General features: G+C 44.5%; 1 protein-coding gene across 1 annotated transcript in view; it reads left to right on the top strand.

Moving 5' to 3' along the window:
• The first annotated feature begins 17,848 nt into the window (after window positions 1-17,848).
• WASHC1 (WASH complex subunit 1) overlaps window positions 17,849-26,668 on the top strand; it is an 820,361-nt gene continuing 811,541 nt past the window's right edge. The window contains exon 1 of the mRNA XM_069628575.1: window positions 17,849-18,001. The gene's annotated coding sequence lies outside the window, so the exon portion shown is untranslated. The remainder of the gene's footprint in view (window positions 18,002-26,668) is intronic.

Genomic DNA, 26,668 nt, shown 5'->3' with positions numbered 1-26,668 from the left:
AGCCAGAATTATGTGTATGAACACTAATGTGCACAAAATGCAGACAGGGCAGGATGAAGCTGCGGTTGCCAATATATATTTTAGCAGCGGGCATTGTGCAGTAAGAGGGTGCAGGTGCCATGAGACTGCTTTTGGTGCCAGCGTGCCACGTGTCCAGTAAAAGAGAGGCACTCCCTCTTACAATCCATGAAGGAAAATACAGATGCCTTCAGGCTGAAGAGAACTGTTATTTCATGGGGCGAATGGGACAGCTGCAGAGAAGGGAAGGGGAGCGGCTGTTACCAACTATTCAGGGGCGTCCCAAGTCAACAAGTAAGATCTTCCTGGAATCATTCTGAATTCATCCGGAAACTCCATCCTAGAGTTGCTAGTTCAGGGATATTATCCAAACCATCCTGAAGTATGTGTATAGGCCAAAATATTTAAATGAGATGACTCTAGAGTTATCCCACAGAAACTACTCCATGATGAGTTTCGATTACTTCCAGTGATGATCTTGTATTACTCCAGCATGACCCCATGACAACTTCAGGATAGGTGGAGATTACTCCAGGATGACCCCATGACAACTTCAGGATGGGTGGGAGATTACTACAGGATGGTTCCATGACAACTTTAGGATGGGTTTGAAATTGTGAATGATCATTGCAGACAACTTCAGGATTCATCATTTCATTATGCTTCCTAAAGATTTAGGAAAAGGGTTTTGATTACCCCCAGGATGTATCCCTTGTGTGTAAGATGGGTGGTATTGTTATAGGGTGAATCTAGTTAGACTTATGGATAGTGTACTGGAAAACCTCAAGGTAATTTGCAGCCGTCCCTTTCTGTCTTTGCCTTCTATGCTAGAGCACTCAAATGTTGTTAACTAAATTTGATGATTTAGTATGCAAAACTATAAATCCACTCCACAATGTCACAAACCAACCTGTAAACGCCCTCATTTCAGTTCTTACCTCTAGCTACCATGGCATCACACCCAATAAACTCGCACAATTAAAAATCACTGCACTAAAATACACACTTTCAGTGACCTAAACAGAATCAGTTAACGGTCTGCCTGCATGACAGACTGCCAACAGTCACTCCACCCCCTAGAATTTAAACCTTGACAAACACTTGAAACTACGGTAGCCGTTCATATGAAGCATATACTCATTTTTTATTTGTCCTTCCATTAATTCATTGTGTATACAGAAAATATAGCAGTATGTACAAGTGTGTCCAGAAAAAAATATCAGGGTCAACAATGCAAACCACAAATACAAAGATTCAATCATAAAAAATCTACAATTTCATACTAAAAACAATGCTAAAACATGAAAAGTGCTGTGTTCCACTATTATACGTGATAGTTTTATTCTCATACCTCTACCAAATAGCAGGAGTTCTTTTTGTGCAGGTATCGCACTATTCCTGCTAGTGTTTGGTTTGACTAATTAAGCCAACATTCTGCCCAACATGTTTTGTTCTTTTTCTGTAGGCATATGTCCATAGAAGTTCCTCAGGGGCTACTGTTCCTTCAGCCACCTCATACACAATCTATATGTATTCCCAAAATTATTGTAGTCATGGCTGTGCTGCTAGGAGCCTTCCAATCTTTTAGATTTCCTTCCTAGCAAAAATAAGAAAGGGCTATCCTTCTAATCATCTCTACTCCGGGTCTATTTAATGGCCCATTTTAATAGGAAGACAGTCCTCCATATGATGGTACTTGTCCTCCTTTCTCTCAGCTCTCTTGATCAGCCCAATACCATTAGAAGACGTCTCGCGTTGCGTTGCACATCTCCTTTTTCACACTGGGGGAATAATATGAATAAGAACCTGTTAATGTTCTCTCATAACCTACCCTTCAGTCGTGTAGGTGGCTCTACGATCGCGCTTCACTTCAATATAGGGATCTGTGGCTGTTACTAATCCTTCTAATAGTTCAAGTTGAAAGCTAGTGAAAAGGGAGACAAAACCCCAACATTCTCGTTAGATTACACCCGTATCACTACACTCATTCATATATGCCTCTTTATTTATTACTTACTTGCAGAGGGAAATCTCAAGGCATTACTTCTTGTTATGCCACACGGGATACGAGGTGTGCCGCGTTTGTCCAAATGCATAGCATCCGCCATTGCTATTTTGTTTGCCTGGTATCTTATCAACGCATTCCTTAGACCTCTTTGCTTTCTACATCCCTATGTAGCAATAGCGGCGGCCATGTTGGCATGCCTTCTTCAGACACCAACGTCCATAGCTGCGTAAGGCATGTTGATTTAGAGGATTATAAGGGTTCTTTCTACAACCTACCGATTCTAACATAATGGGCCTCATTCCGAGTACGGCGCTAACCAATGGCGCTATTAACGCCTTGGTTGACGCCGTACCCGGACCGGCAGCGCCTTGGTGGTTGGCGGAATTACCGCCCCATTCCAAGGTTGGCGGGGCGGTAATTCCCCAATCCCCATTTACCCTTCCCCATTCCCATTCTTGCCCCATAGGGCATAATGGGAGTGGGGAAGGCGTCAATTACGCCACCGTAAATTACGGTGGCGTAATTAACATCAAGGTCCCTTAGCGCCATGGTATTTAACGCCTGCTAAAAGCAGGTGTTAAAAGCACCATGGCGCTAAGGGAACTCGGAGTATGGCGGTAAGGGATTACCGCCACCGCTCTCGTTAGCGGTGGCCGCTATCCCTTACCGCCATACTCGGAATGAGGCCCAATGATTCTAGCTTCGTCCTGGCACAATGATTTAATTTTGTGCCATGCGATATTTTCATTAAGACCATTTTGATCACACTTGGTCAAAAAAATAAGTTCTTGCTCCTTCCTAAGCAGGTGTGTTTTATCTGAACAGCTATCTTTACACCTATGTACTTTGTACAAAATAGTCAATTTTAGCTGTTCACAGGTGTGTCTCATGGTTGCATACTGTTCTACCTTAGGGGTGTCCAGCACTTTGTTGCGGATGCAACTCTTATGTTCACTTATTCTAGTTTTGATTTTTCTTATAGTTTTTCCAATATACATCAATTGGCAAGGACACCAAATGGCATATACAACCATGTCTGAGTTACAGTTGGGAAGCATCTGTTGTTCCCATTTAGTCTTCAATCCTATATCTACCTCTTTAGAGCTACTAGTAGTGTCACAACATTTGCATTTGCCACAGGCTGTGTGGCTTTTGCATTAGCCATTGCCCACACGTCCCACACGGATGGGAGACTGGGTTGTTTCTGTATCCTGGGACTGATGTCATTCCTCATGACTTGATCTCTCAAATTCTTACTTCTTGCTAAATGTAAGAGCATTTGTGTTCATTTTTTTTAATAATAGAGTTTGACTACTCTTTGTTTTGTTTGTCTTCATAGATCGTTTGATCTAGGAAATTTATGGTGCAGTCATTTGATTCTACTGTGAATTGGAGGCTTCTGTCTTGATTATTCAGCCATTCAATGAAATTGGCTAGGTCTTCCATGTTCTTCTCTTTCCATAAAATCAAGATATCATCGATGTACCTCTTCCAAAGTGTTATGTTCTTCTTGAAAGGATTTTGTACATTGTATATTTTGGTTTCTTCCAACATCTATACATTCAAATTTGCTATGCTGGGTGCTACTATAGCCCCCATCGCAGTGCCGTGGACCTGTTTATAAAACCAGTCGAGGAATCTAAAATAGTTTTCTGTCAACGTCATTTCAACGCACCACAAAATCAATGAATTAGGAGTGCGTTTTTCATGTAGAACTTCTTCTAGCATCAAGAGAGTTCTGTCTTGTGGCATCATTGTGTAGACTGATGCGATATCCAAACTTATAAGGGTATCTTCTGTGGAATCAAACTCCTTGCCTTCCATCAAATTGATAACTGCAGTAGTATCTTGTATGTACAAATTCATGCTTTTCACTAAGGATCTTAAATGGATATCTGCACATTTGGATAGAGGTTCCAAAATGGAATCTAAGCCCAATACTATTGGTCTATCAGGTGGCGCTGTCAGGTTTTTATGTACTAAAAACCGCTACCCATAATGCTAAACCCATCCGTGCGGAATTATCTGTATAAGTAACTAATCCTATGGCTGAAATTATGTGCGCAATGCAACAGTTATGCTTGAATGACCAGAGGGAATCCTTTTGGATTGATCGCCATGGAACTCTTGCACCGAATTGAATTAATGAGATCAATTATTTATGCTTCATTTAAAACCCGGAGCAGCCTTGGCATGTGATGTGTTTTTATGGACTATTTTGACAATAACATGATGACAGTGAGATGCAATCTAGAAATTTGACTGTATCATTAGGGTGATCAATATTACTGTTCATTGTATGGATTCTGTGTATATATGAATGTATTTTTTGAACAGATGTATACCTTACTATGCCCAGTAGCCTTAGTGTAATGCAGTGTATTCATTGTGGATAGTCAAGCATAACTGTTGCATTGTACACATAATTTCAACCATAGGAGTAGTTACTTATGCAGATAATTCCTCACGAATGGGTTTAGCATTTTGGGTAGCGGTTTTTAGTATCTTTAACCGCACATACACTGAAAGGCCTGGTACATCCATGGCCTCCTACACATTGTAAAGTATACATATACATTGAGTCAGCTACGGCAGGCACTCTTCATGACCAGCTCTGGCCTTCCTATTCACTTAGGGAGGCGTTGACACGTCATGGGGCTTCAGCGCATGAGGCGTCGGCGCCTCGGGTCTCCATAGTAACAGTTAAACACTGACACAGATGCACGCCCCGTGCACGGCATCTTTGTGAGCAGAACGCTCAGATGAACAGGGAAAGCACAGACACTACAGCGGGTTTGCCATGTTAACATAGCACACAAACACATTGCCTGACTCCTATCGCATGGTATTTTTACAGAATTCACAAGCTTCCCATTATTGTGGCAATACATCACCGGGGAACGTTTCTTTTGATATATTTCCCTCACCCAGTGTTGGCTTGGACTCGGTTTAACCAGCATTACTACAATTTGTTCACCCATAGCGATTAAAGGCTCAACAATTAAGGCATTGAGTGCATTTTTGGGAATTGACAAAGATTGTGTATATGATTATGGATTCACTATTTTTGTAATTATCACTTTTAATCAATTATTCTGGAATTGTTTTTCTCCATGCCATTGTATTTACGTCATGATGAAAATTGGTTGTATTCATTGATTTACTTTATTATTATGCAATTTTTATGTTCATTTCATTGCTCAGCCTTGAAGATGGAGAAATTCTCCAAAATGCCTAGGTTTTGAGACGCCTCTTGCTAAGGAAGCCCTTTGTCCTTAGCATTTTTTTTATTCAACTTTTTGACCTAAATGATTTGATGAAATCTTCATTTGCATGATTTATGAACACAGTGAAAATAAATTCAATTTTAACACAAAACGTGGAATATATTTGAAAATCTATGAGAATTTATTTTGGAACTAATGGTTGAGATATACTGCAGCTTCCTGTTATGAAGAGCAGTTTGTGAGCATCTGGCATTACTGGGCAGTCTTACCTGGTTTTTCGTCTGTCAACAACAGGTACTTACCAACTGTAACTCAGAGATGGTTGTAATGCCATTTGGTGTACCTGCCAATTGATGTATATTGGATAAGAAAAATAAAAACTAGAATAAGTGAACATAAGAGTTGCATCCGCAACAAAGTGCTGGATGCCCCTGTGGTAGAACATTATGCAACCTTGGGACACAACTGCGAACAGCTAAAATGGACAATTTTGTACAAAGTACAGAGGAGTAAAGATAGCAGTGCAGATAAAACATGCCTGCTTAGGAAGGAGCAAGAACTTATTTTTTTGACCAAGTGTGACCAAAATGGTCTTAATGAAAATATTGAATGGCACAAAATTAGATCATAGTGCCAGGACGAAGCTAGAATCATTATTGCAGAATCAATAGGTTGTAAAAAGAAGCCTTATAATCATCTAGAACAACATGCTTTACGCATCTATGAACTTTAGTGTCTGACGAAAACATGCCAAAATGGCTGCCGTTATTGCTACATAGGGATGTAGAAAGCAAAGAGGTCTAAAGAACGCATTGCTAAGTTACCGGGCAAACAAAATAGCAATGGCGGATCCTATGCATTTTGACGAACGCGGCTGCGAGACACACCTTGTATCCAGTGTGGCGTAACAAGATGTAATGCATTGAGGTTTCCCTCTACAAATAAGTAATGAATAACGCGGCATATATGAATAATGAGCATAGTGATATGGGTAAAATCTAACAAGAACATTGGGGTTGTATCTCCTGTTTCACTAGCTTTCAACTCGAACTATAAGAAGGATCAGTAACAGCCACAGATCTCTATATTGAAGTGGGATCGTAGAGCCACCTACCCAATTTAAGGGTAAGTTAAGGCTCTCTGTGCATGCGCTTTTTGGATCATCCTAGTAGAGGGATGAGGTTGTTATTCATATTGTTCCCCCAATGTGAAAAAGGCGACATGCAACACAGCGCAAGACGTATTCTAATGTTATTGGGCTGATCAAGAGAACCGAGAGAAAGGAAGACAAGTACCATCATATAGAGGACTGTCTTTCAATTATAAAGGGCCATTAAATAGACCCGGAGCAGAGATGATTCGAAGGATAGCCTTTTCGTATTTTTGCTGGGAAGGAAACCTAAAAGATTGTAAGGCTCCTAGCAGCATAGCCACGATTACAATAATTGTGGGAATAAATATAGATTGTGTATGAGGTGACTGAAGGACCAGTAGCCCGAGGAAGTTCTATGGACATATGCCTACAGAAAATGAACAAAACATGTTGGCCAGAATGTTGGCTTAATTAGTCAAACCAATCACTAGTAGGAACAGTGTGCGATACCTGCACAAAAAGAACTTATGGTATTTGATTGGTAGAGGTATGAAAATAAAACAATCACGTATAATAGCGGAAAGCAGCCCTTTGCATGTTTTAGCATTGTTTTTAGTATGAATTGTAGATTTTATGATTGCTTTCTATTTGTGGACTGAATTGTTGACACTGCATTTTTTTTGGACACACTTGTACATACTGCTATATTTTTGTATAAAAACAAATAAATTTAAGGACAAATTAAAAATGAGTAAATACTTCATATGAATGACTAGCGTATCCTCACTGTAGCAGTCCACCCAGGTTTCAAGTGTTTGCCAATGACCATTCGCCACACCCAAGAAAACATTTGCTGACCCCACCAGAAATCATAGACAATACCCAACAGCACAAAAACATGTACCATTTACAAGTTGACACCACCTACAAAATCACCAGATCAACTATATAGTTCTACACACAAGAGCACTTGCATCTTCAGTTTCACACAGCAGCATGTGAGCTACAATTACATTGTCGATTAGTAGCAGGGGCTTACATTGCAATCGAAATCAGTTGTGGGGATGTTCCAATTCCATTGTTTTTAAAGACCGTATTCTGAATGAATGAGCAGGTGTGTTGTAATGTGTAGGTATCACTTCACTGTCTAAACAGGCATGACCGTCATTCTGTAACAAGGACACACTGCTGAGAAGATGTGGTGCTAGAGTTGAGCTTGTCAAATTAGATCTGTGTGACAAACCTTTTGTAGCAGACAATTGAATGTTAATTGATAGTCCGAAATGTTGTAGCTGCGCAACAACTACATCTTTGGGAACTGTAACATTACACTGAGACACCTGACGATTTACTTCTGTGTCTTTCAATTGTCCAGGTGAAATAACAGGAGGCAGGTTCTGAGGCAGGAATGTAGGAGGAATGAAGAACACTAGCGTTTCCTGCCAAAAGACTTAGGTTTTCCAGCTTTTGTGACCATAACTGTGAACAGCCATTACTAAGTTAGGGAATAGTCGATTTTCAAGCATTACTTTTTACAATCTCATTCTCCATTTTCTTTTGTTTTGTTCACTGCATCTTCTTCTTGTTGTTGTTCAAGTTTTTCAGCGCTTCCCACAACACCAGATTACACCAGTAGCTGCTTTTCCTCTTCTGCCTTTCTTTGTAAAGCCTGGATTAGTCCCTCTGTATCACAATTGGTTTTAATAATTTCTTCTAATGTTTTCTGTGTTTTAATGCACCGTTTCTTGGCTGCGGGTATAAAAAAGGGAAGTTAAAACTTCAAAATGCGACTATCAATGCAACAGACTTTTTGCTTGAGCTGTACACTGGGGTAAGTGACCACCGTTAAGCGCATTACTATCCGTCCCCTTGGTTTAATTTTTGCTTATTCTTGCGCTCCTTGGCGCTTTCCCTCCCTCCCTATGCAGCTACCCACAACTCAGTCTAGCTGCACACATACTTGACCTGGACTACGGTGTGCAAGGGCGTCAACCCATAGTGCTTTGAGATCATGGCAATGGTAAAAGGCGCTCTACAAATGCTTAGAGAGTTAATCTAGAGGAAAGAGATGCTGTAAGAGTGGTGGGTATTGTGCAGTACTCATCTGTATGTGTGGATAAGGGGAAGGCCTGCGCATAGAGACGTCAGATGTACCCTCCTCCCCCAAACATCAAATAGATAGACAAAAAAAAAAATTGCTTACCTGCTGACTGGAAAAGCACTACTGATTTGAAATTCTTTTCTTCCCGTATTTCTCTTCTACTTTCATCAATGCCCTCTATCAGCCATTTACAATTAACTTCACCATGAATTGCCAAAGGCTCAAATCCCCCATCCTTTCAAATACACAGAGAATTGTTGGAATGAATTGAAAAGCACATTAAAATGAATTGAATTATGGCCTAAAAGAAGAAAATAAAAAGTACATTTAGTATGCTCCAGAGAGAAAATACATTTAATTCGGACAATGTATCCATTAACATAATGACACAACAATACATTTATCATCTAACACCATATAAAACTAGATTTCTTTCTTCTATGAAATATTTGACACATTAAAAGCTACCTTAATAAAATGTGAGTGTTTTGGTGGTGAACGTTGTAACGCTGCAGACCGGAGTCTGTTACTTGCTGCTAGAGGCAAAGCTCTTGAAAAACCCATTACATAGCAGAGCCATGGCGTAGTGTCGCTGAGTAACACTGCAGACCGGAATCTGTTACTTGCTGCTAGAGGCAGAGCTCTTGAAAAACCCGTTACCTGGCAGAGCCACGGCAGACTGTTTTGGTGCTAAGGGTGGTAACACCAAACTACAACGCCCCTTAAGGATTTTGTGTCACCAGCTAGAGCCAACGCCTGAGGAGTAGTATTTGTAGCACTAGTCCAGGTTGCCTAACACACTGCACAAGAAAGGAACCAACGGAAGCAAGTCCTGTGAGGCTCCAATAACACACTTTGCTTAACCCACTCCTTACCTTGCTTGCTGTATCTGCTTCGGAATCGGTCTCTCTTCTTCCATCCTGACAGAGATGTGCAGTGGTGAAGAAAGTCTCAGCAGTCTGCGGCAGATCTCAGCAGATCTTTTCCGTCTCCTCATCTAGTTAACAACAGTTCTGACACAAGTTGAGGCAATTTTTTAGCGCCTTTTGACAACATCCGCGCTCTACATCTCTTTGCCTCTTAACGCAAATTGCACGCTTGTCTCATAGCAAGACTTCCATCAATGGTCACACTCAGCGCTACATATATACGCACATTCTGCATTTAGCGTGATCTGTATAAGCTTTTACTTTTCTTTAAAACATAGAGTGAGCGTTTTACCATTTAACAAGGCTCCCATGTACTGCGGCCAAAGCTGTACGGCTGCTCTGAACTGACACGTCAGCACTGAGAGACACGTCAGCACAGAGAGGCTTGGCTCCATTAACCTATTAGGATACAGACGTTGAAAGGTACGTCTCCCATCATCCAATTATAGCGCGATTCACACTTAGCCCAATCACAGGCGTCCATGCAGCCTGCCCCTTTCTTCTTTCGTTCTTTTGCTTTTACAGTGCGCCTTCAACTCGCTGGAGCACTGCTTGCTGGATTGATTCGGCCTCATTGCAGCACCTCGCAACATTTACTTTGAAAACAAGGTAAGAGGGACAATTTCACTGCCAATCCACTTAGCTGATCATGTTCCTCAAACTGATCACTTTTTAATACGAGGCACATTTTTCCCCCGTTTTGTTGCTTTTTTTCTAGACATTCATGGATTAACAACTCCAGAGACATGAGTCCAGCTGACGGTTGTCTCCCATTCTTCCCTGCATCCGTATTCCAGGATAACCAGGTTCAAACACAAATTAGAGTGAACCTTCTTGCAATATTTTGGACATTCCAAGCATGAATCAAGGTAGGCGGATTTAAATGACCAACTATCTCACAGCACTGTCTGTCTGTTCATTCATTCACTTAACCTGACTTAATAGTCCCTAGTGACATATGTATGATTCGTCATGTACTTTTTCAATTTATTCTTAAGGTTCGGCAACAGGGAAGTCAAGAGTCTTACCACTCATCCCACAGCATTTCCACTTTTAAAACTCGTCCCATCCGGCAGTGCATGGACCTACCTTTCTGGAAAAAGCACAGCCAGATACTTAGAGTATTTTTGTTGCCCCTAGTTGGCCAGACGGCAATTTTTGCAAATAGCACACTCCCTTTTACAACGTGTCCTTAATTGCACTTTGACAAAGGGTCAAATTATTTTTCACAGTGGTTGTTTCTACCGCCTCACCGTTTGTGATGTTGCCTCGCTGCTGAGATCATTCCTGGCCTATTTTCCAGATGTTCTGCCCCGTTTATTTCGGTAAGCACCTCATCTGGTTGTCTTAATTAAATTAGTCATATTTTATGGCAGCTTGCACTAAGGCTTAAATTCACCCTGCAAGCAATTTTGATAGAATTTAGCTCTCAAACCATAGAGATTTTTTACCAAACATTTTTTGTCTGCTTACCATAGGGTCCAGTTGTTGTCGTTTTATCACCCTGAGGAAGGCAATCTTTGGAGTCAATTGCCAGACAGGTGGCTCATTTGCCGAAACGTGTCCCCGATGTCTATCTACATTCTTTTTATTAATAAGTTCTGAAAAATGTTTATGTAAAGACACCTACACGTTGGCAGACCCGTTTAAAGTTATAATCTAAAATGTATAAAAATTAGAGTGGAGGCATTTCTTCACAAACCTATGTTCATCCACTGCATCCTCTGGTGATGCAGATACTGTCTCCTATTTTGCTGTTACTAGCAAGTTACTTTTTTTGATTTATTGCTTAATGTTTTGTTGCATCATTTTCTAATTTCAGATTTGTTTAATAATTGTAAGATTGTTTTCATTTATTATTTTTTATCATATCTTTTTGTCTAAATTTCTGAACTTTGAAACAATACTCACCAAAATAAATGTTGTTCTCTTTCATTTGTTTGATACCGTCTTGATTGCTTTCAGAGTCTGACACAGCCATCAATTTGTTGTCCGAGTGATATCGCTAACGATACACTCCATATTCAAATCATTATTCTAAAAAATGTTTTAAAAATGAATAATCTAGATTACCAGCAGTTTGGACTTTATTGTTATTGGTCTGCGGTGTGACGCCAGTGCGGCGCCTCCATCAATAACTTTTTCTTTGGACTACATACTTTAGAGTACACAACATTCTATGCTTTACCCACAAGATGTTTGCCGTGCCCCAACTGACTGCAATTTATATTGTAATTATCCAATATACCACAATAGTGGTGCCCGGTGGAACTTGGTTGGTGGATTCTACGGCGTACCACAGAGTTTGCCTTCTGGGACCTGTGGGTTCGCTGTAAACAATATGCTCCCTTTCATTCTTGTTCCAGATATTTTTGCCTAGCGTCTGCACCAGCATTTCTTTGTTGCTTGCCTGTGGCAAACTGATCGTAACATTCAAGTCTGTGCAGAAAGACACTGTCAAATTATGACATCGCAAAACCATAACCTTTGTGATGACACGAATTGTGAACATGTGACTGCCGCTAATAAATGTGGGTGCAGAAGTGGCCCACCATTTGTTAATGGAAACTGACTTCTGCTTAATGTCGAGTCCGTCTTTTGGATGTTTTGGAATACTTTAGGTTTTAGATCATTCCTCTCACATTCATTAGGGATTCAATATGTTGAGCAGAGTGAAATCTATGCTACAAGAAACTTGGTCCATTGAGGTCTTTAAAATTGATGGATTATGATATACTATGTTCTCATGCAATTGAAGGAAAGAGAGATCGGCCTCGTGGGGGGTTGGCTATTGGAGCTCAGGTTTAATACTCAATATTACCATTCAATGCAAAAACCACCTCGCCTTTTGTTATGGAAGCAACCCTCGTGGAAGGAACTGCAAAGACTTTAATTATTAACATTTACAACCCACCTGGTGGAACAAATGGCATACAAATTATAAGTAATATTGAGTCCATACGCATGAGAAATGGAATGAATTGTGCCCCAGTGGCAAAATTGTTGTTGGGAGTAGATTTTAATGCTCCAAAATTCATATCCTTCGTGCCTGTTTTTTCGGACGAAACTGTAACCGAGTGTGGCAAGGGAAAGTTATCGACTCCATCTACCGCAGGTTCAAACTGGAATCAGCCGTTTGAAACTTTTGACTTATTTTGTTTAAATATAAATAAAAACAACAACAATGCTGTTCCCAAAACGACTTGGACTAATGGGGCCAGTTCTTCATGTATGGATTATATCCTTGTTGATAGAATTACCTGGGACAGTTGCACAATTCACTCAGTGACCATGCCATTCTTAGCTATGGTCTATGAGGCCGGTTATTTCCAGAATAACACGAGATATTAATGCATGTGCTACCACTAACCTACAGGGAAATTGTATTGTTTGGAACGAAAGAAACCGGGCGAGTGTATGCAATTGTGTACATCTCAAAGAAACTGCCCTTGCTAAATGGCTGCATGGAAGAATTGGGATGTTTCAAACGCTAAGCCCTCTAGGCCATCAAATGTCTTTCTCGAGACCAGACCATACCAACAACTTGATGTTGTCATTCTCCATGCCAAAAGTCCACCACAAGCAATGTACTGCTATCAAGAGAACATATATATATATATATATATATACACATACATACATATACACATACACACACACACACACACACACACACCACACACCACACAAGAGAAAAAAGATATTGTTAGCCCAATTCTCGATGAAGTATAAAAACTGGCTGCGATATTATGAATCCTCCATTAGTTGTGGTGATTGGAAGCTCATATTCAGACTCCTTTGGAGTAATAATAACAAAGTTCTGGGCCATGGTATTCTTTAATGGCCAACGTGAATTTGAACTTAATCCCATCAACACACGTACATGGTGTGCAGCTATTTCACAGCCCTAAGATTATGGAGAAACCTATTTCCTACATTCTTACTGCTGATTTCAAGGTAGAAGATATTGAAATAATAATTAAAGCACTGAATGGCTCTCGTGCACCTGGCCCAGATATGCTCTCAAACATTATATACAAGAATATTATTCCCCTTTTGGTCCTTTGTACTGGAGATTGTTCCAGGGTGGATTCCTGGGAGCTGGAGGAATTCGATACTTATACCCATCTTTAAGAAGGGAGATCGGTCTAATCCCTTTGACTATAGATTTCTAGCTATACCAGATATTAGTTCGAAGAAACTTTCCAAGTGGGCCTTTTTACGTAATTTACTTTCCCTGTTTCGGAAGGGACACAGTACATTACACAATCTAAGTGCACTTGTAGTGCTACAGCAGGAAACCTATACATTTGTTTTGTGGATTTCACGAAAGCCTTCAATACTGCATCCCGCCTTCTACTCTGGTCCAAACTGGGTAAATTGATCCCACACTGCTGTATTTTTTTATCTGTCTGTAATCTAACACGTCAGCAGTGGTGCGAGCAAATCAGTTAGGTCAATTTACAGATGATATAAGCATGCTCCCTTGCTTTATAACCTATATGTTTGTGATATGGGCTTGACTATTGAATCTACACACAACTTCCCACCCCACATTGATCAGAGTCCCGGTTTCTTGGTTAGGGTATGCAGTTGACACCATTCTGCTTGATAAAACTCCCATAGGATTGAAACGTTCATTGGACTCAATAACAACTTATGCCGTGCCAAACTCTTGAATTCAATAGCTCAAAAACCAAAATTATGGTATTTGGGAAGAATTCCAAAAAGAAGAAATTTGCTTGGACTCTTAAAGGCTCTCCTCTCGAAATTGTTGATAGTAATTGTGGCACCCAATTAGATGAAGCTAATAAACCGACGCTAATGTCTATGGTGATTTTGTGAAGACCAAAATATGGGAAAAAATGGTTGGTATTAAAATGTTTTATCAATAAGAAAGGCGGATATAAAATGGAGGGACTAGTCTCCATTTATCACACTAGTATCCTCCTTCGATTACTTATGGCTTGGTGGTCCTTGATGAGCCTATGTTAAAGTGGGTAGAAAAATTTGAGGGAAAAATGTTGCACTCCATCCTCAGAGTGCCCTCCTCGGTAACGGTGGAGGCACTGCGTTGTGAGCTTGGTGTTCCCTCTATCCGCTCCTTATGGCTTCACCAACGATGTAAATTTCTGGATATTTATATGTACCCTCCCAGTGTGAATAATATGTTATCTTGCAAGATTTTACCGATACAATACCACTAACCAATTTTTAGCACAACTGAGAGCAACTGCAATCAATCATTTTAATTGGATCAGAGCTTGATTAATGTTAATGCCTAATTTATGTAATATCTTAAGTAAGACAGCTAGTGATTTTGATTTTATATCTAACATTACTTCTTGTTAATTCCGCGGTAATCACTTACCAAATTATTATTTGACTGTAATATGCTTGTATAATATTTGCAGATTTATCACTTACTTGCATTTTAATATTCTTCCGTCCAGAGAACATACTGGGAGTTGGACCAAATTGGCACGTAAAGATATGACTTGCATATCTGTGGAATGGGGCTTGAAACTGCCCAACATTTACTTACTTCTTGCACATTGCCAAAAATGTTTACATTAGAAGCTACAGTGGGCTTGTTTCCAATATTGGATCTATTGAAGCTGAACAATTGTGGAGTATGATGTTTAGGGCTGAAACCATTTGTTTATTCTGCAGCGGCATACCATGTGTGCAAAGAAGCTTTGCATGGCATTTCCTCCTCCTCTTCCTTTTTTCAAATGTCCTAATTGCACATGTTAATTTTAACTTAACTGAAGTCAGTAGTAAAGTTTAGTTTGAGTATTTTTTTTAAACTACTGGAATTTTGTTTGAATTGTATTTTGTAATTAATCAACTGTGCAAAAGGTTTGTATTAACTCTATGCACTAAATAAATTTAAAAAACTTTAAAAAAAGAAAATTGGCTGCATCAGATAAATATTTTACAGATATGGATTCATAAAAAAGTTAATTGCCCCAGTACAGGTTCTTATATTATTCTGGTTAAAATTCTGCTCTAAGCCAGCGTTTCCTCTACAGACTTAAAAAAATGAATCAGATCCCCATGCGACCCAGACCACAGAGACACGTTTTCTCTGACTTCAACCATGGCACTCTTGCTTGCAATGGTAATATATTTATTTGTGTAATAAGCAGCAACATGCGGCTGTTAGGTGAGTGTATTCCTACTATTGGCGGTGAGTATTTCCGAAACAGGGTCATAAAACCTTAAAGTAGGGAGCGTAATCACTTGTTCTAAAAAGGCCCCACTTTCAGATCGGCAGCCCTTTTCTTAAAAAAAATTGACTTGCAGCCAGTTTTTGAATGCGCTACCTGTACCGCCTCTGCCTTAATTTTCCAACAAGACATTAAATTCTGCCCACACAAGAGCCATTTTTCACTTCCTTTGTTTGCTGAATTCCGACATTGCTGCCAAAAAATTTGGCATGCTCCAAGAAGTCTGTGGTTGCTGCCAAAGCAAGGGGACCGGTGTTGTATGATATCCGGCTCCCCCATAGCAGATTGCTGTAACCCAGCAATCTGCCATGGGGAACCAGATATCATACAACACCGGTAATGCGTGCTTCCGTCCCCGCTCGTCTCCGCTCCCCTGTGGTCCCCCAAGGTGGGGGCACAGAGGGAGAGGAGAGCAGGGGGGCCAGCATTGTAGTGACCCAGCCCCCCTGCTCGCCTTGTCTCCCCACGTTTCCACCTTCGTGGGTCCACGGGGTAGAGGCGAGCAGAGGGACCGTGAAAAGCCTTAAACACTCTTCTCTGCACCCCCTCCAACCGTGTTGTGGGAGGTGGGGAGGGATAAGCCCGAGAAGCGGTATCCCTTACCAGGCAAGAAGACGCTGGCGGCACCAGCAACGCAGCCTGGATGCGCGATCCATATGCAGTAAAAATGTACATCCAGGCTGTGTTTAGTTCCTGGTTTTTTTTTGTGACCACGCCCCATCAAGTTGCACTGACTGAGCATGTGCATGGGGGGCCAGCGGCTCACCATGCAGTAAAGTGAGGCAACAAAAAAAATAGTTTTTCTCTTTTCTCGCCATCCTGGATCACACGCCCCTCCCACCCCCCCCGGCATGTGGCAGTGCCCACCAGAGGGGGCACACCCCACAGATTGAAGACCTCTGCCTACAGTATGACTAGTTTAGAGGCAAAATACTCAATTGTTGTTGTCTTGCTGGCGTCTGCATTTTCACTGTCTACTAGCATAGTGTACATGAACATGCAGGCATCTAGTCAGTGAGACAACACAAAGGAACTCTGTCCTATACAGGCAGACAGCGGAAGAAATACATCTTGTGGTACAGACAGACTCTGGCCGTTACAGCTCAATGCACTGATCAGTAAAGTTAGGCATGTCTCCCTGCAATGTTCAAATCAGAACCTCTCACCTCATAAAGGCAGTAAAATGACATAAGTCATGCCAACTCGTCCCACGCTTCGGTGGCAGCATATATATCACCCCCAGCACAGGAGGGCTCGGGAGCCACGGAGGCATCCAAGCCCACGCGAGCCTGTGCAGAAAAAGAAGACAGCATGTAGCTATGGTGAAAAATTGAATCGACATGGGGCTTAATTTCCAACTGAGTGAGTTCATTGCTGTTCAAACAGAGAACGCTGCGTTGCGCAGATAAGGATGAAGAAACATGGCGTACACATGCCAGAGACTCCAGGCTCTTCTCTGGGTCTCCAGAGAAGAGCTTGGAGTCTCCGGGTTTCCAGAAGTGCTAGAAACCCTTCCCACACCTTCATATGATTGGTCTTTAGGAATATAATTGTAGCCAATCACATGAAAGTGTATGTGGATTGAAAGCAGAGCGAGCAAATCCTGCCCCATTTTCTGGCATCGTGCTGTTGTGTTCGCTTTTTCTTTTTTAGCCATGTGGACAGGGCTGTGGGAGTGGTTTTAGGTGGATGTGGGCAGGGTATTCCGTGTTGTGGATCTCCAGGTTTTTCTTTTTTCAATGTAGGCAGGTCTGGTATACACTGGGCAGTTTTGTAGAAAGCCAATGTTACAAGCCCGTGAATACAGCAAAAAGCCACTGCCATTTGAAGGTGGAAAACATGCAAGTACGTTTACACAAACAATAAATCCGACTTGCTGGCAGCCACATTTGGAAAAAAGTCTGCCCTGAAATTCCCTCGGCGTGCGCAGCACCAGGTATGCCATAAATCACTTCTGTTTGAGGGCGGGGATGGGGATAATACTAGCCAAGAAGACGCACAAAGATCCGCTGTTCCTGCAATCAAAATAGGAAAAACGAAAGCATCTGCACCTAATTATACCTGGCGCTTCGTAACACTTCCGAGATGTATTTGCGCCTTTTAAATACACAATAAAAAATAAATACCTGCCCGTGCACAGCATGAAGTCTAAGATGCTCTTCCTAAGCACGTATACTTCCTGCATGAAAACGTCACGGCATTTCTCAAATACGTATATACGTCAGCTCGCACTAAAGGTATTTCAGAATATATCGGCAAACTTTTAAGCAAATCACACACTGCTATCGGGTCTCACAGCGACTTTAAATGTGAGTTTCACTGGATAATGATATCAACATAAGGCATCCCTTCCCTTTGCGAAACGCACTTTTTCAATTTCCTGCAGCATCAGGTGAGTGCATGTGACCCAGCTCTTGTAGTGAATTGTATATGCGTTTCATTTAGCATCTATTAACTCAGATCGTTCTCACCCCTTTGTTGGTATGTTGGTAAGACGAGCCCTTTTGCAACCTCTGGAAATGTACGTTGAATTAAGAGGCTGCAGCTGAAGCTGTAATTATTTGTATTTATGACATGTTGAGATTAAAATTGTAAGTAAGTGACTTTTTAAGCATTCGGTTTTGAAATTTCAAATGGAGAGCCTGTGTTTGGTATCGTAGACACAGTATCGGCTCCGAAGCTCATTTACGGTACAGTTCAGCCTCTGGTGTAAGTGATTTTATATATGTGCCTGCGCTGGCTATTGATGACAGACGTGTACTGTCTCCAGGTCCGGTGCCTACTCTGAACGTAATAATTCCCCAGGGCTAATGGCTGCAGATCCGGTACTTTCTCTTTGTCTAATGCTCTGATTATTCATTACCTCCACGTCCACTCTTCCTCGTCACAGTACTTACTTCATGAGGCACCTGCCTCCGACACAGGACCTTCTTCTATTTCTTTAAATCTCTATAACTCCTCCCCCACATCCATGTCACTCAGTTTCATATTACCAAGCCGGAGCATGGGACCTTCCCCGGAGGGAGGGTGAGGAGGGTCGTCAGTACTGTGACGAGGAAGAGTAGGACTAGGAGTAATGAAGATTACCGGTAAGTAATCAGAGCATTACCTCCACGTCCACTCTTCCTCGTCCCAGTACTTACTTCATGAGGTATACCAAAGCAGCAACGGGGAAAAGGTCCCAATGAGACACAGAGCCAAAAACAGTGCAGCAAAACACACCCACAATAACTCTTAAATCACATCCCCACAGACAAAACTCCAACCACGAAGGAACCAACCCCCGAGTGGGAGAAACTCAACCCATAGCGGTTGATGAAAATGCCTAGACCAGCCAAGGCGGCAGCCATACAAATCTCTTGCAGAGAAAAACCCTCCTTGCATCGGCCCAGGAAGCCGCCAAACCCCTGGCAGACCGCCCCTGATTGTGCGCAGGCACAGGCAGGCCAGAAGCCACATAGGCCCTAGAGATCACAAACCGGAACCACCGGAAAATGGAAACCACAGATGCGTTATGCCCAGCCCCAGCCGGACCACAAGCAATCAGAAGACTATCAGATTGGTGGAAAAAGCAAACCAAGCCAAATACTCTAACGCGTCCCGTCGGACATCAATGTTAAGCCGAGCCACCTCCTCAGGCGTTCTTGGATCATGAAAGAAGTCAGGGAGAACCAGACCCTGAGAGGTGTGAAAACCGAGAGACAACTGAATGGAGAAACATCGGACCACACCCCGGCACCACCGAGTCTGGCAGCACCCTCAGGAAAGGAGCGTGACATAAGAGAGCCCCAATCTCCCCAAGCCTACGGGCAGAAGTGAGGGCAATAAGAAAAGCAGATTTCAGTGTAAGATGTTTGATATCAACCTCGGAAATGGGCTCAAAAGGAGGCCCGTGAAGGAACCGTAATACAAGAGGGAGATCCCAAGAGGAAAGCCCTTTATCAGCACAAGGACGGGAAGAAGAAAAACCCTGGATCAATTTCCCCACCAACACCTCCCCATCCAAGTGACCGTCAGAGTCCCCCAAAAGTAATTTCATGGAGGCCCACTGAGAGCGAAGCCTGGAAAAACTGCCAGGCCCCTGTCAAAACCCCTCCTGGAGGAACTGAAGGATAGCAGAGGCCAGAACGCAGGGGAGGGATCCCAGACCGCCCATACCAGTCTCGGAAATGGCCCCAGAGTCTGCCTAACACCTTCAGAGTGGAGGGTCTAAGAGCATCCATTTGGACCCAACTACAGGATCTGAGAACCCCTGAGATATCAACCTAGACTGAGCAATAGCCACACCGCCCATTGCATCTGGCGGAATTCCAACCGCAGATCCCCTTGAAGGGGACACGGCCACCTCGGAACCAGCCAAGGTTCCTAGGACCGAAGCTCCAACAGAGAGGGGAGCCAACTCCGGCGGGACCAGAACGGAGCTAACAACAACAGTCACCCTGGACACTCTGATGCGCCAAACCACCCAGGGCAGAAGGGGAATAGGCGGAAAGGCATAAAGGAAAACCCCAAGGCCACTGTACAGAGAGGGCGTCCATCCCCCAATCCCCTCAGCCTGAAACCTAGAGCAGAAGAGGGGAACTTCTGCTGAGGCCGGGGATGCAAACAGGTCTAGAACCAGGGACCCTAATCTGACACAGGTCACCGCAAAGACCTGGGCCAACAGGACCAGTTCCGCAGAGGAGTGAAAACCGGCGTCTGAGAAGATCCGCTTGAACATTGTCCACCCTTCTGATACGTGAGGCCACCAGAGACACCAGATGAGAGTCCTCCCAGGTGCCTATCAGCGCTGCCAGAGCATTCAAGGAGTGGCCGGAACCCCTTTTGCAGTTGACATATGCCAAGGCCGTCGTATTGTCCGATCGGACCAAAAACCGCCGACCGTCCAGCAACTCCTCGAAGTACACCAGAGCTTGGACAATGGCACAACTCTTGCCAATTGGATGATCGCCGGCTCTCCCCAGATCTCACAACCCTTGAGCAGAGAAGACCCCCAATGTAGACCCTTTCTGCTGGTGTTGGTAGTAGGAGAGGCCACAGGAGGAAGGACCAAGCACACCTCAGCCTGTAGACCTGAAACCCCCCGCCACCATAGCAGGGACACTCGCAGCGCTGGGGACACTGAAAACAAAACTACGAAAGCTGAGATGTCGGGAGCCAGTGGGAGAGAGTATAAGACACCAGGAGACGTAACCGAAGACGGGCACAAGGAACTGGAAAACAAGCAAGACGCCACGTGCCCCGTAACTTCAGCAACAGGCGAGCCGAGACATACTGCCTTCTGAGAACCCAGCCCAGAACAGCCAGCAAGCGCCCCCCCTGCACAACATCCAGAGTACGCTCTCCCCAGACATCCGGACAAGCAGTGCAGGGTCTTGAGACCCATAAGCAGGTGACACATCCTAGAAGGCATAGGGACCAGGAACACCCGCAAGTAGAAAACATGACCCTGAACAGGGAGAGGAACGGGCAAGACGGTAACCCACAACAACCGTTCGGAGAGAACGGATCCCATGGCCAACTACTTGGACCGTGAGCTGGGTAAGTCCTAACCATGCAAACCTGGACAGGAGGAGACGGGAACGGCAACTGATACCCCCTCCAGAAGGAGCCCATTACCCAGGAAGCCGAACCCCACCGGTCCCATACACCTCCGAGAAGATAGAGACGAGGAGCCAGGGAAAACCGCCAGTCACTGCACTTGCACCAGAGGGAAATCACAGGACGTTGAAACAGGCCTGCGCCACAATATAACAGCATGCTTGTCAGCCCACAAAAAGATCTGACCTATCAAAAGGAAGATACTGGACATCCCAGAAGTCCAGCAGACTATGGCCCCCTCAGCTGACAGAGGAGCCACCAGGCTGGCGTCAAAAGGGCAGAGTACTGTCACAAAGCGGGGCAAAGCAATCCATCCCGGATAGCCGACATCAAAGGCAACCCCCTACCTGAGGTATGCCTATACTGGAAAACCCACTGAAGTGACATCCCCCTCCACCGGCACCAGGGGTTCTGAGAACCCCTCTAAGCACAGACATGTGCCCTATCACTTCCCACAAGTCTGAGAGGAGGCGTGAAAGCAACACGTCGGCACCGGAGGACCTAGGCCCCAAAAGAAGAGACACTGGGAACCCCCTGCATGGCCGTTACTTCCATGATGCATTTTCCATAATCCCATGCCGGACAAGGGAAAAGCAAATCAACTCCTTCGACTTTCCCTCGCGCAGTTTAGAGGAAGAGGACAGGACAAGGAGTCTGCGTCCATAGCTAGCACAGACCCAAACACACCACTGACACGCCACATGACTGAGAGGTGGCCTGAGCCCTGTATCCAGTAGCTGGTAGCCCCATGCTCTAGATCGTTCCAATGCGTCGGTCTAGGAAGGTTGAAGGACCGAGTCAGCACCGCTGATACTCGAACCCGAAGTGTAGACTATGCCAGGCCGGTACCCTTCCGGCCGCTTGCAGACGTGTCCAAATCTGCGCCGTATTCACAGGCAGCACGCAAGGAATGCAGCCAACATCCGGTGCATCCTGGGCCGTGTGTCTCTGAGGAGCGGGTGGTATGTGACATGCCTGCGACAGAACAGAGCCCCCGCAGTTTCAAATACTCTGTCATAGTCACCCCACGACAAGAAGCAGAGAGGCCTCACAACAAAAGGGAAGGCTTAGCCCATACTGCCAAGTGCTTGCCATCATTTCCAATAAAGATGTGCACACAAGGCACGAGGGAAACGGCATGTTGAAGGAGTAAAGATGGCCATACCAGCAGGAGAGGGGAAAAATATCAAGCACAGTCCTCCCCTCTCCTTACCTTCCCCCAGATAATGCAGCTAACATCCGGTGCATCCTGGGCCGTGTGTCTGAGGAGCAGGTGGTATGTGACATGCCTGCGACAGAACAGAGCCCCCGCACTCCCAAAGACTCTCTGCCACTGTCACCCCACGACAAGAAGCAGAGAGGCCTCACAACAAAAGGGAAGGCTAGCCCATACTGCCAAGTCGAATCAAGACGGCCAAAACAGGAGGAGAGGGGAAAAACATCAAGCCCAGTCCTCCCCTCTCCTTACCTTCCCGGGGCCGTGCAGGACCCGGGACACAATGCTCACGCTGCGGTCCGGAGCCCAGCAAAGAACCGAGCGAGGCAATCCAGCTCAACTGTGACCCCAAGCCCCGCAGGGGGCCCAGGAGCAGCGCCGCACCTGAGGGAGCCGAGGGCCCCGCCACACAGCCCCCCCCCCAGGGGGCCAGCAATCGGTGCTCCCTGGTGCCCCGCACCGGGAAGAAAAAGTCCAACCTGCCGGAGGCAGGAAAAATTCAAACTGAGTGACATGGATGTGGGGGAGGAGTTATAGAGATTTAAAGAAATAGAAGAAGGTCCTGTGTCGGAGGCAGGTGCCTCATGAAGTAAGTACTGGGACGAGGAAGAGTGGACGTGGAGGTAATGACCCTTCTATAGATAACTGCAGGCACAGTGTCTGTTCTAGGTTTAATGGCTGCAGACACAGAAACAACATATTAGCTGACACTACCTTCTCTAGCGCCATTGGTAAACACCCATTGTGGTGGCGTCAATGAGCACAAACACTGGGGTTGTGGCGTTTATTGAGACACCATACACAAACTGAGCATAGGTCCGGTACTCACAGTTCAGTCTCAGTGGATCAGTGCAGTTGGCTTCACTGCACTGGGAACCCAGTAACTGGTCCCATCAACTTCTCACGTGCTAGAGCTTCCACGAGGCTTACTCTCAGCCATGGAATTATTTCCTGCAAGCAAGGGATCTCTCTGCTTATCAGGAAGAGTGTTGGGGCACAACCGTCCTCCTGGCCCCTTGCCTGTCTGCTTCGGTCTTGCTGCGTGTGATCTCGGACTCCCGAGATCTTGCTTGGCTGGTCCTTGTACCCACTGCACGCATCACATCCTCTGGCTGGAGCGAATGAGTGCAGACCCTATACCTGCTCTGGAACTAATGATTTCCGATACACTATGTACCTGTTCATTAACTACATCTGACAATATCTGCCCTGGGGCAAATAATTACAGACACAGTACCGGATCTGGGGTACCGATTCCAGACACACTACCTGTCCTGGAACTAATGACGTTTGATACAGTACCTGCTAATCTGTTACATATGATGGAATACCTGAATGATGGCATGCACAGTATGTACTCTGAGGCTAACGATTCCAGTCACGGTATCTGCTCTGGAACTAATGGTATTTAACACAATACCTGCTCATGAGCAAATCTGGGGTTAATGACTGCAGAAACAGTAAAAACCCCACACACCCTTTCCTTCTTGTGTCTCCTTTCCCATTCCTAATACCCCTACAACACCTCGAACTACACTCTCTCAAATGAACGTTCAGCGTAAAGAAGTGATCAGTAGGGATAAACCATCATGCCACGATTTTCGAAACGTGTTTGGTGCAACTGATGGGATTCACTTCACTTACACCAAAAAGGTAGTGAACTGTGCACAAAGGACCTTTAAATGTGTGCATTTTGAGGTGCTCTTTGCCCACCAAATGCACAGCTGTGGAAGGCAGAGGGTGGAAAGTGGGTTCCGGGCATTTTCAAGTGAATCCCGATTTTCAAAAGAGGGGCACTTTTCAAAGCACAGGGAAAAAAACATTCCCCTGTACCTATTTGGAACAGGTGCAGGGGGATATAAACTGTATGGGAAGGTCACTTCTGATCCTCTCATGCAATGAGTGAGTGAATACTGTGTATGAATAAGCAAGTGACTGTTGAGTCAAAGAATGTGTTTGTGCTGGGCCAGGGAGCTGATTTTGGCTGGTGAGGGCAGCACATTAACAATGCACTTTTATATATTTTTTTTAATTGGCTTTTTCAACTGTAAGAACACATGTAACCCCCCTCCTCGATCCCAACAAATGTAACCAACAATGCACCCAGTACTGCCCCCTCACCCCCCTGAGTCAATAAACTCTGTAGATGGCTCGTAGTCCCACGTTTCCGTGAGTGGCCAGCTCTCTCACCAGCCATTGTACGGGCCCTTGCACCATTTGAGAACTCCCACTCCCCCCCCCCCCCCTCAAAGTCCTCGCCACCCCGAGAAACTTCAGCCATACCTCCTCCCAGCTTCCTGTCAACGCACCCTCCACAAGCGGAGCGAATACTCGCCCCAGCAATCTCATTTTCCTCAGGCACCATGTGGCCCGCGGGTCCCGCTGCATGTGATGCAGGACGATGTCCTGTCTGAGTGAAACCTTTGGTGATCCCATTGAATCAAATGGGTCACCCCTTACAGTGCCACAAAGTTGCAGATTTTACTAACCCATTCATGTTCTTTGGGGGCAGCTTTTTGTTTCCATTTGTGCGCCGCTACAAGTGTTGCTGCCACTATCAGGTTGATGTATGTCTTTCTTTGATCTTTCGAGGGTAGATTTGTCAGGACCCTTTCATTCCCAGGATGGCCATCCCTATGTTGTCCGGCATCTGACTCCCAAAAATACTATTCATTGCCGCATGGATCATGTCCCAATAAGACTGTATAAATGCGCATTCTCACCAGATACGTTTCCACAATCCCAGTTCCCCACATCCCCTCCAGCAGAGCGCCGACGCAGTTGGGTCAAATTTGTCGTTATTTTCGGGGGTGAGATGCCATTGGACCATTATCTTAACCCACATCTCTTGAATCAGGATAGGCTTCGTGAGCTCGTTGAAAGGGCATGAGATCCCTGGTGGCCGGTGACCTGACCATTGGGTTCGTGAGCCAGTGCCTCAATTGAGAGTAGCGATACCTCTCCCCCTCATCTAACCCACCGTCCTGCTTGCACTGTGCAAAGGATTGCCATGTAGTTTGTGGCACCATGCCGCCTACCACCCATTGAAGGCACCCCTTTCCATACACAGTGTGCACTGGGGATTCCTAACAGCGATGTCAGTGGGGAGGACAAGGTGGTCAAGTTCACCCTCCGCACCAGCTCATCCCATTAGTCCCCCACTATGGCCCCTATCCTGCTATGGTATATGTTTGCAGGTCTCTCCCCACTGGGTCACCACAACACCTCGTCCAGTACCGCTTTGTCCATTCGACACCAGACCTTCCCTCGATTGCTTCTGAACCAATCCCGGATCACTCTGATTTGAGCCGCAAGGAAATGGAGGTGGAAGTTTGGCGCTCACAGTCGTCCCTTGCTTCTGGGAGACCTTAGTATCTGCATAGCTAACCTAGGCCTCTTGTTGTGGTTCCAAATAAATGACCCCACATGTTTTTGCAGGGTCCTGAAGAAACCTTGGGGAACCCACCCTGGCAGTGCCATAAAATAGTAAAGGCTTTTTGGCAAAATCACCATTTTAAGGCCATTTATCCTCCCCATCCAGGATATTGATAAGGCCACCCATTCCGCCAGCAGTCAGTGCAGCTTTTACACTAAATGTGGGTAGTTGGCACAGTAAAGGGCACCCAGAGAACCACTAATCTGGACCCCCAAATATCTAATGCTGGTTTCCACCCATCTATAGGGTACTATACCCTGCAATTCCTTAACCTTTTCTGAGGGGGCGGTCATGTTTAACAACTCTGACTTTTGGGCATTGATTTTTAACACAGATTTGAATCTCACACATTCGCTATCAGCACACCTGCAACCCTATGCGGCTGCCCATGACCGTCTCCCTGTGTTTAGTCCATTGTCAATCTTTATACAATGTTGCCAGCTGTCCCTAGGCTCATTAGTCCTTTGTTTCATTCACGGATCTTATCTACATTACTCCAAAGGACCTGCTCATCCCAGCATTTAGATTACATGGGCTCCTGTGGTACTTCTTCATTCCAATACTTTTAAAGATCTCAAGATATTCGGCCTTACCACAGTACATAAGCCTACTGTCTGTATAGAAAGTAGAAGAGGAAAGAGGAGCTGGAGTATGTGGGGGGAAATGTGTTCACAAGGGCTGTAACCTAGATGGTTGTCCTTATCCCCATGATATCCTCCCGCATTATACCTCCCACAGGGGAGCTATCGGGCAGCGGCCTCACGGGAGGGTGCTCCCCTTCAGTGGAGAAGTGAAGCCTAGTGCTT

This window comes from Ambystoma mexicanum, chromosome 12 (genome assembly GCF_040938575.1).
Source record: "Ambystoma mexicanum isolate Mex_15411 chromosome 12, UKY_AmexF1_1, whole genome shotgun sequence".
NCBI lineage: Eukaryota > Metazoa > Chordata > Amphibia > Caudata > Ambystomatidae > Ambystoma > Ambystoma mexicanum.
Note: the sequence above shows the minus strand (reverse complement) of the source record. Positions and strands in the feature narration are given on the sequence as shown.